The sequence below is a fragment of the Mobula birostris genome, chromosome 19 (genome assembly GCF_030028105.1).
Source record: "Mobula birostris isolate sMobBir1 chromosome 19, sMobBir1.hap1, whole genome shotgun sequence".
Classification (NCBI taxonomy): domain Eukaryota; kingdom Metazoa; phylum Chordata; class Chondrichthyes; order Myliobatiformes; family Myliobatidae; genus Mobula; species Mobula birostris.
Genome location: NC_092388.1, coordinates 56,607,456 through 56,625,006, shown reverse-complemented (window position 1 = coordinate 56,625,006; position 17,551 = coordinate 56,607,456). Strand labels below are relative to the sequence as shown.

The window sequence follows — 17,551 nt, the reverse complement described above, 5'->3', positions numbered from 1 at the left end:
TAAGCAATAAATATATCAAGAACATGAAATGAAGAGTCCTTGAAATGAGCCCATAGGTTGAGCCCATATGAGATCATAGTTCATTGTTGAGGTGAGTGAAGTTATCCCCACAATTTCAAGAACCTGATGATTGAGGGGTAATAACTGTACCTGAACCTAATGGTATGGGTCCTGAGGCTCCTGTACCACCTCCCTGATGGCAGCAGCGAGAAGAGAGCTTGGTTGTTTGATCTTCAAATGACCTTTTCCTCATTTGGCTAAAGGCAGGGCTGGCACATTGAAAGTGATGGTGTATCTTATCACATTTGCCTTTGCTGAAAAGTGACTCTTGAGGTATGAGGTGGTCCACAGTTCCAGAATCCAGATGAAAATCTTTATTATTGAAAAATAGTCTTGTGGTTAAATTCTTTGAGCAACACATGTTTCTACCTGGTCTGATTGAACAAATGACTTGCATTGCTTTCCTGCAAGGCACCAGATTATACATCAATTTTGTCACACACAGTCACACAATAATTGGAATGCCACACACTACCAGTATGATATTTTGCTAAAATAGTGCATTATTGGCATCAGTAAAACTTAATGTTGCAGTTTAGGTTTTCAGATGTTTTGCACTGCAAGTTGCCAAAATTATGAAGTGAATAGATCATTAGAGTACAGAGCCCATGAATGTATACTTTTCAGACAAAACCTTGTAAAGCTGCTTAAGGCTAAGATGGAAATGTTACTTTAATTGGATGGATGCAGTATCAAATTGGGTCCAGCAAGAAGAATAAAGAGATTGAATGTCAGGTGGGGAATATGGGAAAAAATAATATTTTTAAATTTTGCAGTAATTGAAAGTAAGTGATCTAAGTATCAGTGCCAGAGTGATCGGCCACAATTAACACTTGGCTATGAACAGACTATATAGATTTTGTGTGTAGATTTGGTGTTTATTTACCCTCCATCCAGATATAAAAAGATGTGAATATTTTGATTTATTTGTTATTGTGTACTAAATTAAATATTTTTTTTGAATATGGAGGACCCTTTCATATCTCATCTGACTTTATATGTTTATTAAGATACAGCGCGGAATAGGCCCTTCTGGCCCTTCAAGCCATGCCGCCCAGGTATCCCCCAGTTTAACCCTAGCCTAATCACAGAAGAATTTACAATGCCCAATTTACCTACCGACCCGTACGCCTTTGAACTGTGGGAAGAAACTGGAGCACCTAGAGGAAACCCATGCGGTCACAGGGAGAACATACAGACTCATTACAGACAATGTCAGGAATTGTACCCCATTCTCTTGTACTGTAAAGCATTGTGCTAACCACTATGCTACTGCGCTGACCCACTTTATGTCCGTTATTCTCCGAAGGATTTTGTCTGCTGTCTTGAAAGTTTAATATCATTGACTAGCATGTCATCCTGAATTGTCCTTGAAGTAAATTCTAGAAAATTGAGTAACAAACATGTACTTCATTAAGTGCCCTGTTTTGTTTGCTATAGGAAACCAACAACTTGTCATCTGAGCTTTTCTGATGCTCAACAGCACGAACAAGGGTTTTGATAAAAGTGAGAAAAGGGATGAGTGTGTTATTGTTATTTGAGTTGACATTTTTATCTCTATTCCAGACCCAAAAAGGCACCATATCTGCACATTCAATATGATCTTATTTTATTCTTGATGAAAATGTTGCTTCCACTGGTTTCCCTAAATTTGTTCTATGAACTATCTCTGCTTTTGTAACAAACTCACTGTATCACTTGATTTCACATCAAAAGTAGAATTGCTTTTCATCATGTCAGATTTTAAATATTATAAAGTTAATTTTTGGTCAGAAATCTGGTACCAGTCACCTGGAAAACTTGTTCTTTGCGTTTTTGAAAGAGTTTGAAATTTACAGTGTTTGATCTCACTGGGTGGTGGTGGGGGGGGGGCGGTGTGCCTGTTTTCATGAATCAGAGCAAACTGATGACTCCTTTGTTCCAGTTTTCACAATGCTCTAGGTGCTGCTCAAAGTTCAGTTCCTTAGGAAATGTGGTGAAGTTTAAACTTCAAGTGATGAATGTGCTGAAGTCATGTTTTTTGTTTCCTTCTGCTGTATGAGCCAGTAAATGCAATCAATGTTGATTAAATGCCAAGGCTGTAGATATAGCTTTTAATTCAAACACAAGCAGTCATTTGATGTATTTTGACGGAAATGCAAAGAACAACGTTCTTCTCTGTTTTTGCTGAATTTGTTTATAACCTGCTGTAAAAAGTCTGAATGAGATGAAGTTAAAATCAAATGGCTGAAATGGGCATTACCAACATGTCTGCATAACTGGTGAGCCTTTTCTATGCTCTCCTACTCCTAGTGCCTTGTTTTGTTACTATTCTAATATGGTGATGTCAATTTATTTGAAGTGTATCCTCTATGCATTTGGGGGGAAAAAAGAATCTGATGAGCACTCCATAGCTATTTACCCACCCAAATGTTTTGTTCAACATTTTTTGGCAATAACTGTTTTCCTTTTATTCTGACATGAGCAGTGAGATGTGTAAGGAAGAGAACTTCAATCGTGAATATCGGTCAGAAGAGAAATTATAGTAAAACCCTTGATGACCCAAATTCCTGCCACTCAGAAATCCTGATCGTTCAGATTCTGTCCCTGGAGAATGAAAGGAATAAGGCAGATGGACATGAGCAACTTCCCATACTAATACATTTTAAAAGGGACCATTCATTAACTGATGTTTCCCAGCTGATAGTTGTGCTCTCCCCTTCCACTTGCTGGGGCCCAGTTCCCACACTCCCTTTAAACTTAAGGTTGTCTGTAAAAATGTATCATTTTACTGTGTAACTTTTTAAATATGAAATGGGGAATTAATGATGATGTACAATAATAGTCTAGAAAGTCTGCTAGTCTGGCATCATCAAAATTCCAAGCATGCCAAATTAAAGGAATTTTATTGCAGATGTTAATCTTCTTTTCATGGCCTAAGAATTGTCCTCTGACTATTCAGGTAGAGCTTTATTAACCCTTTACTGTTTGTAAGCCATTTGTTTTCCATGCCTTGAAAATATTTGATAAAGATTTTAGCAAACAGGCATGAAAATGCATCTAAGGGTTAGATCAGATAAGAGATATTCTGATTAAAAGGCAGAACAAGCTCCAGAGCCAACTTGATTTACTCTTTTTCTAATCTTGTATTCATATCCATACTAGGTTGATAAAAAAAACTGCTCCAATTATAATCTGATGCAATGTTGTGCTACCCTCACCAGTATTCTGTTCTTTCTTTTGATAAGGTAATATGTGTCATATTTTGTTCATTCTTGGGGAGTTGAATTAAAAATGGACTACTTACAAGTTTGCAAGTTGGGCATCTTCCATTTGGACAGCACACTCTGTCCAAGTCCTCGTACTTAGAATTAATAACTACTGTTGTTAAGGTGCTAGTTTTTCAGGCCTCTTGTTATCCTTATGTGACCAGATGGATGTTACTCCTCCATATTTCTGACTTAGTAAATAGAGGAATTAGTTTGACCTGCTATTGCAATCACAATATGGCTTGTTCAGTGAAGTTTCTAATCAATGAGGGCTTCCTCGGGTGGTGAGGAGTTGAAATGTTGCAGTCAATAGAAGCCTGAAGTAGAAAGCAGTATCTGAGGAGAGAGAGATTAAAATTTCAAATTTGGTGACCTCTCCTCAAAACATCACAGGCGTCTTATGAGGTTGGATGATTTGATGGTGATAGTGCAATTCAGTTAAATGAAAGTAGATGGATCCTCTTGTGATGCAGATAAATGCCTGTGAAAAGTAATTTATTAGATTAAATTTGTGCTAGTTTTTGGCATAGCACATAATTATGCAATCTTCCAGTTAGTTGTGCAGGTACGCTGGAACAGCTTGACTAAAATTGTGGCTAGTCCTGGAATACAAGCTTGAGCAAAATAGATGGACTTGTATTCCAAATAATAAAAAAAGAATAGAAAGGGAGTATATGATTATTTTATCTCAAATTTAACATTGTTGTGCCTTCCATCAATGTGTTGTGAATTTAATATTTAAATAAAAGTATTTAAATGTCATTATGTGATATTGATATTAGTGTTCGCGATTGTGAGAATGTATTCATATGTTGCATTAAAAGTTGATATTTTAATTTAGACTGTGGGAATGCCTAGCATAACCAAAACTTGCACAACAGAAGCTTGCACAACGGCATGTCATCTTGTGAAGTAGTTTTGCTTTATGCCCTGGCGGCATTAGAGCATCTCCAGCAAAATGCAGTTGGCCAAATGTATGATTTTGGATAAACTGTGCTTAACAACAACGGAGGTCTTTTAAAAAAAACAATGAAGGCATTATTCCATCTTTGCCATGCACATGGGGAGATCTATGGCAAGATAGCTAAAAGCAACGATGCAGTTCCTAAGCTAATGCAAATTATAGTCATGTTTATTTTGAGACAGAGTGCAAAATAGGTTTTTCTGGCCCTTCGAGCCAAATTAACCCTAGCCTAATTACAGGACAACTTACCAATTAACCTACCAACCAGTATGTCTGGACTGTGGGAGGAAACCGGCGCACCTGCAAGGAGAAAGTACAAACTCCTTACGGGCAGCGGTGGAAATTGAATCCACATCATGTGTACTGTAAAACATTGAGCTAACCATTAGCAGTATTATCCCAAAATCCATACCAAATACTGATTTAAAAATTTAACTCGGGTGTCAGAGGCACTTAATGTATTTCATGAACTATTTCCTTGCAGTTAAAATGTTGTGGCTGTTCAGAGGAACTTGCAAAAAAAATATTGATCTTGAATAAATGCACACAGCACTTTGTGAAAGGTATAACAGCACACGTAGTTTCATTGTCAGTTAAATTCCTGTGGCATTGTTTTTAGAGTTGCTTCAGGTACCCAGTATCTGAAGTATTTTGATTTTCCTTCTTATTGTACCTTAACCTTTGTCTGTCATTCTGTCTTCCAAATTTTTGTCTGCATATCTTTTGCAGTCTTTACCTTATTCTTGATGAATCTCTTTACTTGGTCTGTGCCTTGTTTTCTCCTTGCCTTCTTTCTCTAGACTCTCATCTGGAAGAAGACCCTGATATAGAAATCCATGTCTCTCCCGAGGGTAACTGGCCTTGTTAAATATCCATTTGTTCAACAGGCTACATCCCCCACAGGCTCCTCGCTCAGCTTTCCTCTGTGGACCAGAAGAATGAAAGCTGCAAAGGAAACATTTATTTGCTACTGGTGAGCTTCCAGCAGAAAATACATTGCTCACTAAATTTAGATGCTGCAACCACTAGCAAAGGGCATGCAACTGCAGGGGTGTGATAGTGTGTCAGATTTATTACCATGCTGCAGAAGACCATTTGCCCATCAGAGCAATGCCATCAGTCCCAATTCCCTTTTCCCTTGTAGCTTTGTAATGTATTCTATCTCAACTCCCATAAAATTTGATTCTGTTTCCAGTTACCTGTACTTTGGCTCATTTACCTGCTGGTAGGTCCTGAGATGTAGGAATAAACCAAGGCTTCCAATGAGGTCCCGTGTGGTTGTAGAGAGAATGTGTAAACTGTACCCAGGCAGCAGCCAAGGTCTGGATAGAACCTGAATCATTGGAGCTATGAGGAAGCAGCCCTAAATATTAGGAATAGAGGAGCACAACAGTTAAGCTTACAGCAGCAATTGCATAAGCATTTGAATTAGCTGTAGAAAGGCAGACCAACCCTGAGGATCCTTTTAAATTTTCCAGTTCGCCTACCAGCCCCGACTAGGAGTTGAGGATGCCATTGTCTACCTGCTGAACCGTGTCTACGACCACCTGGACAAGCCAGCGAGCACTGTGAGGGTCATGTTTTTTGACTTCTCCAGTGCGTTCAACACCATCCGCCCTGCTCTGCTGGGGGAGAAGCTGACAGCGATGCAGGTGGATGCTTTCCTGGTGTCATGGATTCTTGATTACCTGACTGGCAGACCACAGTACATGTGCTTGCAACGCTGTGTGTCCGACAGAGTGATCAGCAGCACTGAGGCTCCACAGGGGCCTGTCTTGTCTCCCTTTCTCTTCACCATTTACACCTCAGACTTCAACTACTGCACAGAGTCTTGTCATCTTCAGAAGTTTTCGGATGACTCTGCCATAGTTAGATGCATCAGCAAGGGAGATGAGGCTGAGTACAGGGCTACGGTAGGAAACTTTGTCACATGGTGTGAGCAGAATTATCTGCAGCTTAATGTGAAAAAGACTAAGGAGCTGGTGGTAGACCTGAAGAGAGCTAAGGCACTAGTGACCCCTGTTTCCATCCAGGGGGTCAGTGTGGACATGGTGGAGGATTACAAATACCTGGGGATACGAATTGACAATAAACTGGACTGGTCAAAGGACACTGAGGCTGTCTACAAGAAGGGTCAGAGCCCTCTCTATTTCCTGAGGAGACTGAGATCCTTTAACATCTGTCGGACGATGCTGAGGATGTTCTACGAGTCTGTGGTGGCCAGTGCGATCATGTTTGCTGTTGTGTGCTGGGGCAGCAGGCTGAGGGTAGCAGACACCAACAGAATCAACAAACTCATTTGTAAGGCCAGTGATGTTGTGGGGATGGAACTGGACTCTCTGACGGTGGTGTCTGAAAAGAGGATGCTGTCCAAGTTGCATGCCATCTTGGACAATGTCCCCCATCCATTACATAATGTACTGGTTGGGCACAGGAGTACATTCAGCCAGAGACTCATTCCACCGAGATGCAACACAGAGCGTCATAGGAAGTCATTCCTGCCTGTGGCCATCAAACTTTACAACTCCTCCCTTGGAGGGTCAGATACCCTGAGCCAATAGGCTGGTCCTGGACTTATTTCCTGGCATAATTTACATGTTACTCTTAATTATTTATGGTTTTATTACTATTTAATTATTTATGGTGCAACTGTAATGAAAACCAATTTCCCCCGGGATCAATAAAGTATGACTATGACTATCTTCTTCCAGATAGCCACTCCTGACTTGTACCAGCATTGGCTGATAGGTGAGAAACTGGCATCAATCAGGTGTTGATTCACAGGGAAAAAAAACATTTTAAATAATGAAAAGCATTGGCTGTTTTGTGATGGAGTACCAGTTGCTATCTGTCTAAAGATTATAAAGAATCCCTATCTGTCTAAAGATTATATAGGCATCAAAAGCACCCACAGGACATTTAATATACTTGCAGAATGGATGTATAATTAGCAAATTAATTTCATTGTGTCTTTGTACATTTTGGTACGAAAGTTACTGCCACATGATTAGCACTCTAACATGAAGTAGACTCAAAGTAGATTTATTACCAAAGTGCATTTCTGTTATCATATATTACCTTCAGATTTATTTTCTTGCAGGCCTTTACAAGGAAATAAAGAAATACAATAAAGAAATACAATAAAGTTTTTGAAAATATATATGAACAAAGACTGACAACCAATATACAAAAGAAGACCAATTGTGCAAATACCAAATAAATAATACCAAGAACATGTGTTGTAGAATCCTTGAGAGTAAGTCAATAGGTTGTGGAATCAGTTCACAGTTGCGGTTAGTGAAGTAATCCATGCTGGTTCAGGAGCCTGTTGGTTGTAAGGTTATAACTGTTTCTGAACCTGGTGGTGTGGGACCTAGGGCTCCTGTACCTCCTTCCTGATGGTAGAAGCAAGAAGAGGGCATGGCCTGGATGGTGGAGTTCCTTTGATGGATGCTGTTTTCTTGTGGCAATATTCCAGGTAAACATGCTAGGTGGTGGGAAATGCTTTGACAGTGATGGATTGGCCTGTATCCACCACTTTCTGTAGACTTTCTGTTCCTGGGCATTGGTGTTTCCATACCAGGCTGTGATGCAACCAGTTACAATACTCTTCACTGTGCATCTATAGACCTTCCCACATTATGACAAAAGTAATAATGTCATAAAACAAAGGCAAACCAGTTATATTAGGGTTACTATAAGAAGGATTAATTGAAATTAATATAAATGATCTGAAAAGCTGCACAACTTTTCAAGAAAGGGCAAGATGAAAATCTGGAACTTTAGGTCAATTAATCTAAAAAGCAGAAAATGTTCCTTTTTTCAAAAAGCTGTTTTAAAGTACCTGAATTTAGCATATTTTTTATGGGATCATATTAAAGATTTTCCACATTAACTTTCAGGTTTAAGCAAATAATTATCAAGGGTGTTACTAGAGTAGGAAATTCCATAAATTTTTATGATGTATTGTGGCTTTTAGTTTTTCAGACTTGTAACAGATAGGAATTAGCTCACCGAACATGTCGTATCAATGCTGGAGATGAAACCATCTAAAATTAGTGCTTTTGTTAACCCATTTACTGCACTTTGGTTTACAGTTATGTTTGACAAAATATCCATTGTTTTCTGCACTTAATTAAAGAGACATAAGTGTTCAGTAAATATAAAAATGAACTTTTTATTCTCCCTGGATTCATTTATATAGTTCAGTTTAATTGCTGTAAACTGATTATTTTAATCTCTAAATCTATATATCCGGGTGACAAATTAGAGGAATTTTTCGAACTAGTCGTACCAAATTGGTTGTACCAAGTATGTTTCTCAGTGCTACAGATCACACATTGTGGCAGCATATTTTCCATGATAAAATTGCAATAGTTTGCATTTATATCGTACCTTTTAAAGAACGAAAATGTTCCAAGATAATTTTACAAGAATGTCATCACGCAAACCTCTGCACAGATCTACATAAGGGGCTATTAAGACAGATAAGCAAAGGCTTGATTAAATGGACTTTATTAAAGTCTTGACAAGTGTTGGGGAATTTGGGGAGAGATTTCCACAGGTTTGTGCTGTGGCTTTTAAAGACATGCAGCCAATGATAGAGTGAATCAGATTCCATTATCTCTTGATTCAAAGGTTTCAAAAGTACATTTAATATCAGAGAAATGTATACAATATACATCCTGAAATGCTTTTTCTTTGCAACCATTCACGAAAACAGAGGAGTGCCCCCAAAGAATGAATGAAAGTTAAATGTTAGAACCTCAAAGTGCCCCCATCTCCCCTCCCTCCTGCACGTAAGCAGCTGCAAGCAACGATCTCCCCCTCACTAGCAAAAAAAAGCATCAGCACCCGCCACCGAGCACTCAAGCGTGAGCAAACCAACAGCAAAGGCACAGACTTGCAGTACTCCAAAGATTACTTGTTCACCTGGTATTTGACATACCACAGGCTCTCTCTCTCCCTAATAAGGCAGAAAGAGGTGCCCCCATTTCACAGCGAGAGGGGAGACATAACAAACATCTGGCTGGTTCAGGATGTTAAAAGTCCGTTGCGTCGCTTCTCTGGGCACACAGCCTTAGATCTTCCATCTTCCATCTTCCATCTCCGACCTCCGATCCCCCCCCCCCCCCCGTCAGAGCCACAGAACCTCAGTCCGCCGAAGGCGAATGGAGCTAGCTGTTAGGCCGCACCCTTGGCCTGCCGAATAACGGGTATTTGTGAAACCCTGAGAGCAGGTCCCATTCCTGCAAAGAACCATAGTCAGTGTGTAACTCCGGGTCAGGGTCTTCAAAAGAACCCTGAAAGGAAAAAATAGAGGTGTTTCTGAAGATGCAAGCAGAGGAGTCGCTGTTAGGCGCCATTGATTCTCCTAAGCTCTTCCTCCTCTTCCATTACTTTTGAGGCTCTGTCAATCTTGATCTTGAAAATATTATCTGAAGCAGAAAATTTTGAGTTTTATATCCTCTGCATATAGAAAAAAGAAACTGGTTAAACCTAAATGGCTGGTTTCCCCAACACTGAGACTATGCCCTTTTCTTCTAAACCAGGGTTCCACAAACCCCTAGTTTTGGTCCAAGGCATAAAAAAGGTTGGGAATCCATATTCTAAACCCTCCAACCAGAAAGAATAAACTACTTGACATCCTCTGTCAATTCCTCTTGAGTTTGTATGGCTCAATGAGATCTCCACTCATTGTTCAAAACTCCAGTGAGTACAGACCAATCTTTTACTCAAATTCTCTTCAAAAGCCAACACTCTCATCCCCAGAATCAAAGCTGCACTGATTCGAAGGCACACTCGTCATCTTCTAGATAACAAGTTGAAAACTGCACACAGATCTCCAAATAAGCTCTCAACAAAGTGATATAATATTAGAAAGATTTCCTGAACTTGGAGAAGACAAAGGACTTCAGGAAGGTATTGACAAACCATCCCTCTCTGCGAATACATGGCTCCCCTGTAGAGAGAGCTAAGTGCACCAAGTTCCTGGGAGTTCACATCATGGATGACCTCACCTGGCTTAATATCACCTCCCTGAACAAGGAGACACAGCAGCATTTCCACTTCCTAAGAAGATTGAGTCAAGCAAGGTCTCCCCCCATCCCCATCTTTTACAGGAGCACAATTGAGAGCGCCCTGACAAGTTACATTTCCATCTGGTATGGAAGCAGTTGAGCATCGGATCAGAGGCCCTACAAAGGACTGTGAGAACAGCTGAGAGGATCATAGGGGTCTCCCTACCATCCATCAGGGACATTTATCAGAGGTGCTCAGGGCATACACAGGGTTCTTGGTATTATTAAGGATCCCACCCATCCATCCAGCATCCTCTTTGACTTTCTACCATCAGGCAGGAGACTACAATGCATAAAAACAAGGATGGTCAGGATGAGAAACAGTTTCTTCTCCCAGGCCACTAGACTTCTGATCTTCCTGCTGCATTGTATTCGAAGTGTCACTGGTTAATCTGTTCTGTACCTTACAGTATTTAATATTAATGACTTTAGTTTATTATTTATGTCTGATCCATCTGTAGATTTTATCCTTACCTTGATAAGTCATTGTGTGTTACATCCTGGTTTGATGAAGCGTTTCCTTGTTTCTGATATAGTTATATTTGTGATATTCATGTGCATATACAAACGTTTGTAGTTAAATAACAATAAACTTGACTTGACTTAATTAATTGTACCCCAGCTGTCCTGCTTCCCTGATCATTGGACCCAAGTATTTACTTCCTGTCTTGTGAATCAGCACATTGAGTTATTCCTTAAGCTCATGTTTACTTGTTTCTCAAAGTTCAAAACATTTTTTAAATTCTTCTTACCTAAATGCACAACTCCATACTCCTTTGGCCCAACCCTCTGACTTCTTACTTAAGTAGGATTCTTCAATGTAGCACCTCATCAAATGTCTTTTGAAAGTCCAAGAAGACTGAACAACCGGTTACCATCGTATCTACTTTGTTGGTTGTAACCTCAAAAAGAAAAATACCTTCTTCGGGTACAATTTTCTCTCCTTAAAGTCATGCTAATTACATGTAATATTATTAATCTACTTAATGACTTGATTTTATGTCCTTAATGATGGATTCAAGCATTTTCCTGACAATAGGTTCCAAGCTTATAGGCCTATTTTTACTCCTGGTCATTAAATGGCAGTATTATGTTTGTTGCCTTTTAATTTGGAATCAGGAAATTTTGGAAGATTAGGATTTCACTCTATTAGAACATTGGGGCAGATGCAGGCTAAAGGGTCCAGGAACTTTGTCTGCTTTTTAGATACCTTAATTTCTCAATTTCTCTATCTTTAGTAATTTAACTTTAAGGTCACCAATGTTACTAATCAAAAATTGTTACCTGAGGTTTTCACAAAGAGCCACGAGTATTGGAGGCAGAAGTAAGCCTTCTTCCTCTGTTACACCAAATTCCAATAATATGACAATAATATTTTCAGCATGCACAAAATTATAGTTCTTTATAGTTATGTGATGGATTAAATTATCCCAGATGGATATAAAATGTATTTTGTTATGAAGAATAAAGAAATGTGTTACCAATTGTGTTCTTTTAGAATTATGGTGCCATATGGCCTTCCATGCCAACTATCAGACACCATATACAGCATTTCTTTTGCATCGCCATCAACTCCAAATCCGTTCCTCCAAACTTGCCCAATTCTCTAATTCACTTATGCAAGGGGTAATTTAAAATGCCAACCTGCCACTTAGCGTACAAATCATACTTCTCTTCAAAGGTTGTTTTCTTCAGAGGAAGCTGAAGGAAAGCTAACTGATGTGTGTAAAATTGAGGGGCCTAATTTAGAGGATAGAGTAAAGAAGGAGCACTTTATATTTGCTGAGGGAAGTGGTTGAAATCCAGTAACATAGATTTGAATTAACTGATAAAAGGAACTTGCCCCACTTTTAAGTAACAGTCTGCTGGAGGAACTCAGTGGGTCAGCAGTATCTGTTGGTTGGGTGCGAGGGTGGGTTGTGGGGGGAAGGTTAAGAATTGTTGATGTTTCTGTTTGGAACTCTGAATCAGGAGCTGATGCAGAGTTTTAACCTGAAACATTGCCAGTTTCTTTCTTCCCCCCACTAAATCTTCCAATAGATTTATTTATTACTCCAGATTTGAGTTTCTGCAGTCTTCTGTGTCACCTCTTATAAGTATTTGAGTTGCAATCTGTAGGAAAGTGGGATTAGGCTAGAGAGCTGTTTTTCAGCAGGCTGAAAAGATAGGTTGAATGGCCTCCTCTGTCATAAATTTTCCATGATATAAACCACCCCCAGACACATACTATGTTATTCACAAACCTTTGCCACTCTCAATTTTTCCCCTCTATGCCCCCCCCCTTCTCTGCAAGCTAAATCTTGTTTCATATTTACCTTTCCTAGTTACAATGAAAGGTCATCAACTTTGAAACTTTAGCTGGCTCTCTCTCCGAAAATGTGGCCTGACGTGAGGTGTTTCTTTTTCAACATTTGCCGTTTTTTTTATTGCCATGTGGAAATTATGTTCCTGAAGGAAGTTAAATGTATTGAATTAGCTGAGATGAGTGAGTACTAGTGAAAACCCTTCGTTTCAGAGTTAGTACAGTAAGTGTCTTAAGCTTGGAGTTCTAACCCGAATGTAAAACTGTTGGTACTTGTTAAGTTTGAGAAAGCAGAAAACATGTTTTTAACACATCCTGGCTGTTACACATGTGACTAACTTTCAGCTGTGTGGGATCCACCAGTCTGGAAACTGGCCAGATCTGCGTGGGTCTCATTCATTGCGAGAGGAATCTGCATATCATGTTATGTACCACTGCACTTCCCTGCTTTTATGAGATGTTTTTCTGTCGCTAAAGCTCTCTGAGTGTGGTTCGTTTTCCATTAGCTGTGAGGTAATCGTTTTCTTTGTGCAAGTTGACGTGATTAACATAAAAAGTCTTGCAAGGACATTACAGGAAAACTAGGCACCGAGCCAAAGAAGATATTAAAGGAGAATGACAAAACTATTCTAATCCAGATAGCTTTTACTTGTGAGTAACTATTTATTTTGTCATAGATGGATGGTTTCTTTCGAGCTGCTTCATATAATTGTACACTGTGGAGTGGAATTTCTCTGTAATTACAGACTAGGTTTAAAAGCAGCCGTTGCACTGTATTGAGATTCAAATGTGGTTTAACGTGACTTCATAATAAAGCTGTATTTGTGAATCTTTTCCCACTCCAAAATGGCAACTTCTTGGCAGTTATAACTGGCAGCAGCCTTGAACCAAAAGTATCCCTGGCAAGGCCCTACTTGAAGCCCTATTCTTGGCAACATCCAATCGAAAGAGCGTTAACTAATTTTCACTCTGATGGCCTCAAGAATTCTTAGAGCTGAAAGTACCTTTATCAAGGAGATGCAAGATGTCTCTATGCAAAATCATCATAGTTGTTCAGAGAAGATTTTAGAATTTGAGGTGATTTGGTTTTAGAGCTGAAAATATCCTCTTAAAAAGAAACAAATCTGCTGAATTACTACTTCTGCTTTCATCTTATGATTGCCTTATTTCCTGAATAGTGCATTGTTAGCATTTTTGTCACGATGAAATGCTGAGCGACTTTTTGAATTTAGGAAACAAAGGCATTGAGCTGTAGGGAGAATCTGAAGATTGCAGAGTAGTTGCATAATGCCAGCAGAGTTCTGGAGACTTGAGTGGTAGTAATAGTTTATAGTAGAGGATGTGCAATGCAAAATGCAATTGTTTAGACTATTACAATTAAGTTAAACTGATTGTTACACCCAGAAAATATAGAGAAATAATTCCAGAGTACATCTGGATGTATAAGTGGAGAAAAATTACAACTCTAAAGGAGATATTAGGACTATTTCTGGCCCTTTGGCCTTTTGCAAGAATTGTTGCAGATATAGCGTTTGTGTTGGCACATCATTGTACTGCAATAAGTTGGAAGTGAGAGATTCTTTTTTGTTAATTAATTGTTCTCAATTGATTGATTGGTCTGCTGTTTGTGATTGGACTGTAGTTTCTGGTCGTACCTTTTTCTGTTGCTATTTTTGGGCAATTTTGGATCAGGGTGGGCTGCAGAAATGGACACTGCGCTGAACTCTTTTGATTTTGTGTTTTATATTCTGCATTTTCATCTAATTCTTCTTGCTGTTTACACAGTTTGGGGTATTTTTGCATATGGGGGGGTTGATGCTGTTGTTGCCATTTGTGCGATTTTTATTTTGCATGTAGGGGCAGGTGTTTGATGTTTTTCTTTGAATGGGTTCCATGGTTTTCTTTGTTTGGTGGCTGTCTGTGGAGAAGATGAATCTCCAGTTGTAAACTACATACATACTTTGATAATAAATGTACTCTGAATCCTTTGAATTGAGTTGAATGTTGGTAAGTGGTAGACATTTCAACTATCACCTGTGAGAACAGAAATGGTGGAAGATTCCCTCTGAGTGAGTGTGGTGAATGGAGATTTTCCATTGAGTTTCAGAGATTTATGTGACTACATTTATATTAAAATGTCAAAATGCCAGAAAGTAACATCAGTTTGCTTGGATCGATTGGTGAGATTGCACTTAGCACAGCTGTAAAGGACATTGGTGAGCCAGCACTTTGGTACAGCTGAGATTGCACTTGGGGTATTGTACATGGTCCTGGTCACATAACTGGATATAGAAATGATGCCGTTAAACTGAAAAAGATGCAGAAAAGATACTCAAGGATATTGACAGGGCTGGACAGCTTGAACTATAATGAGAGACTGAATAAACTAGAGCTGTTTTCCCTGGAGTGAAAGTGGCTGAGTTCCTCAGAGCTATATAATACCATGAGGGACATATGTACAAGGTGAAAGATCACAGTCTTTTTCCCAAGAAAGGAGCTTAACACTAGACGGTATAGGTTTAAGTTAAGGGGGAGGGGAGGATTTTAAAGGGGACCTAAGGGTCATGTTTTTCACACATTGGTGTGTATATAGAATGTACTATCAAAGGAACTGGTAGAGGTGGTACTGTGCACACTTAAGATGTGAAGACAGATGAATTCAAAGTTCAAAGTAAATTTAATCAACAGCATGCAGATTAGTGTTCTTTTGAAACTTCAGCTTGACTTTTTATCTTCTTCTCTTCCCTGTGCAGTCCATTTATTTTTGTCTGCCTGTCATGCTGTTTGGTGTATCCTACTTTGTTGCATTTTCTGCAAGTTTCACCTTTAAACCTGCATTGGTCTGGTGAATGTAAGCCCCTGTCACAATGGTAACACAATTTGTTCAGCCAAGCAGTTTTCTGTTTAGACATTGCAATTTTGTTCTTGTTCACTTTCACTCCTGACTGCAACTCAATTGTGTCTCTAACTGCGGTTTCCATTGATACAGCGATTTGAACTGCTGTTTTACATGTGAATTGTGCTTCAGTTAGGAGTCGTTTTCGAAGGCTTTCTTGTAAGATTCCACAAACTAAGTGATCTCTCAGTGCATTATTAAGCCCATCACTGAACTGACAATGTTCGGACAACTTCTTCAATTCAATCACATAAGCTGAAGTGGATTTCCTTGCCTTTTGATTCCGTTTATGAAACCAAAAACATTTTGCAGTCAACAATGGTTTAAAGTTCTAAACGTTCCAGTATGACATTCACAATGTCAACAAAACTCATTTCATCTGGTTTGGTTGGAGTACTTAAGCTTATAAGAAAACTCCAGTTTTCTACCTATTTGCTTCAATATGCTACTCAATTTGTTCAGTATAAATCATCCAGTTATCTGTTGTGCAGTCAAACACATCTACCTTTCCAATATAGCCAGCCATTTCTGTTTTTTTCTAAATTTATCATCATTATCATCACCCTGTACTCACTGTGAACTTGTGGCTGTACTCGTTGCTTGATAATTTCATCTGTTTTCTGCCATTTTTAAAATTCAAATGTGTCTCTCCCCTTCTGAAGAAAAACATGCTGCACTTCAAAAGGTAGGTAGTCATCTCGGTTTTGTTGTAAAACTTCCTCATCACTGCTGTTATTTTTTGTAATTCCAGAAACTAATTGAAGGAATAGCACATGAGCCAGGATGCTGAGTATTGTTTCAATGAGGGACTCACATATCATGTGATGGCGTAATGACATATGCTATTCACATACTTATATATAACCCATAATGAATTGCTGTATGTAAACAAAGTATGCTTAATCAAATATATTTGCCATGTTAGTTAAATAATTACTGAAATATTAAATAATATACTACAGTGAGGTCAAGAGTCCATCATATCGTATAGAGGACTGTTCAGTAGTCATTTCAGTGGGATAAAACAGTCCTTAAGGTTGGTGGTACAGGCTATCTGGGTTTTATATCTTCTACCCGATGTGAGGGTGGACACTAATTATGTCGGCTGCTTTGCTGAGGCAGCAAGGAGTGTAGACAGTACCTTTGGTGGGGAGGCCTGTTCTGTATGTGATACATCTATAGGAAAGATTCAGAGGGATATGGGCCAAAAGTAGGCAAAAGGATGTCAGTTGAGCAGTTTGGTCAGCATGAATGAGCGGGGTTTCTTACCGTGCTCTATGACTTAACAAATTGTGCTCCTCTTTTGAGGACTTGTCTTTACTATTGCCTGATCTCGATTGTGGTGCCTTATATATGGTAAACATAGATATATTAGAATCCTAAGGCGCACAGGAGAAAAATCTGAGTATATTTATTTGAGAACTTTTAACTATTGAGTTTAGAACCAGTGATTCTGGAGTGGAGGAGGCTATGCTTGACATTATTACATTGAGTAATTCTATGGAGCTTTTCAAATCTGGTCTTTCTACCTACATGCTGGTAGATAGTGATTTTCCTTTAAACTTCATTTTAAGATGATTTGTTGTAAATGCTAATGGCTCTGGTAGACATCGATGGGTGATGCATCTAACATGGCAGTGTAGTTCTTTTCATCTGCTGCGACCTCTTGTGAACCTGTCCTGAAGCTAGTAATGATAATTCGGTAAAATTGTCAGGACTTGTGCCAACTATTAGTAACAAGGCTTTGAAAGTCCTGATGAGGGGTCTCGGCCTGAACGTCGACTGTACCTCTTCCTAGAGATGCTGCCTGGCCTGCTGCGTTCACCAGCAACTTTGATGTGTGTTGCTTGAATTTCCAGCATCTGCAGAATTCCTCGTGTTTGAGGCTTTGAAACTGCAGGTTTTAGTGAACTCTGAAACAGTGAAATTTGTGCTTTTGGAAACAAAGACTGCTTATGATGTCAAAAAATACTTCATTAGTTCCGACCTGTTCTAATATTT

At 39.1% G+C, this 17,551-nt stretch overlaps 1 protein-coding gene across 11 annotated transcripts in view; it reads left to right on the top strand.

Annotated features, from left to right (window-relative positions):
- Positions 1–17,551, top strand: part of atxn1a (ataxin 1a) — a 310,350-nt gene that overhangs the window by 241,826 nt on the left and 50,973 nt on the right. Inside the window, exon 1 of one of the 11 annotated variants that reach the window (XM_072283647.1) lies at positions 13,218–13,305. The exons of the other annotated variants lie outside the window; for them this stretch is intronic. The gene's annotated coding sequence lies outside the window, so the exon portion shown is untranslated. Of the gene's footprint in view, positions 1–13,217; positions 13,306–17,551 lie in introns of those variants that run through there. 11 annotated transcript variants of the gene reach the window in all.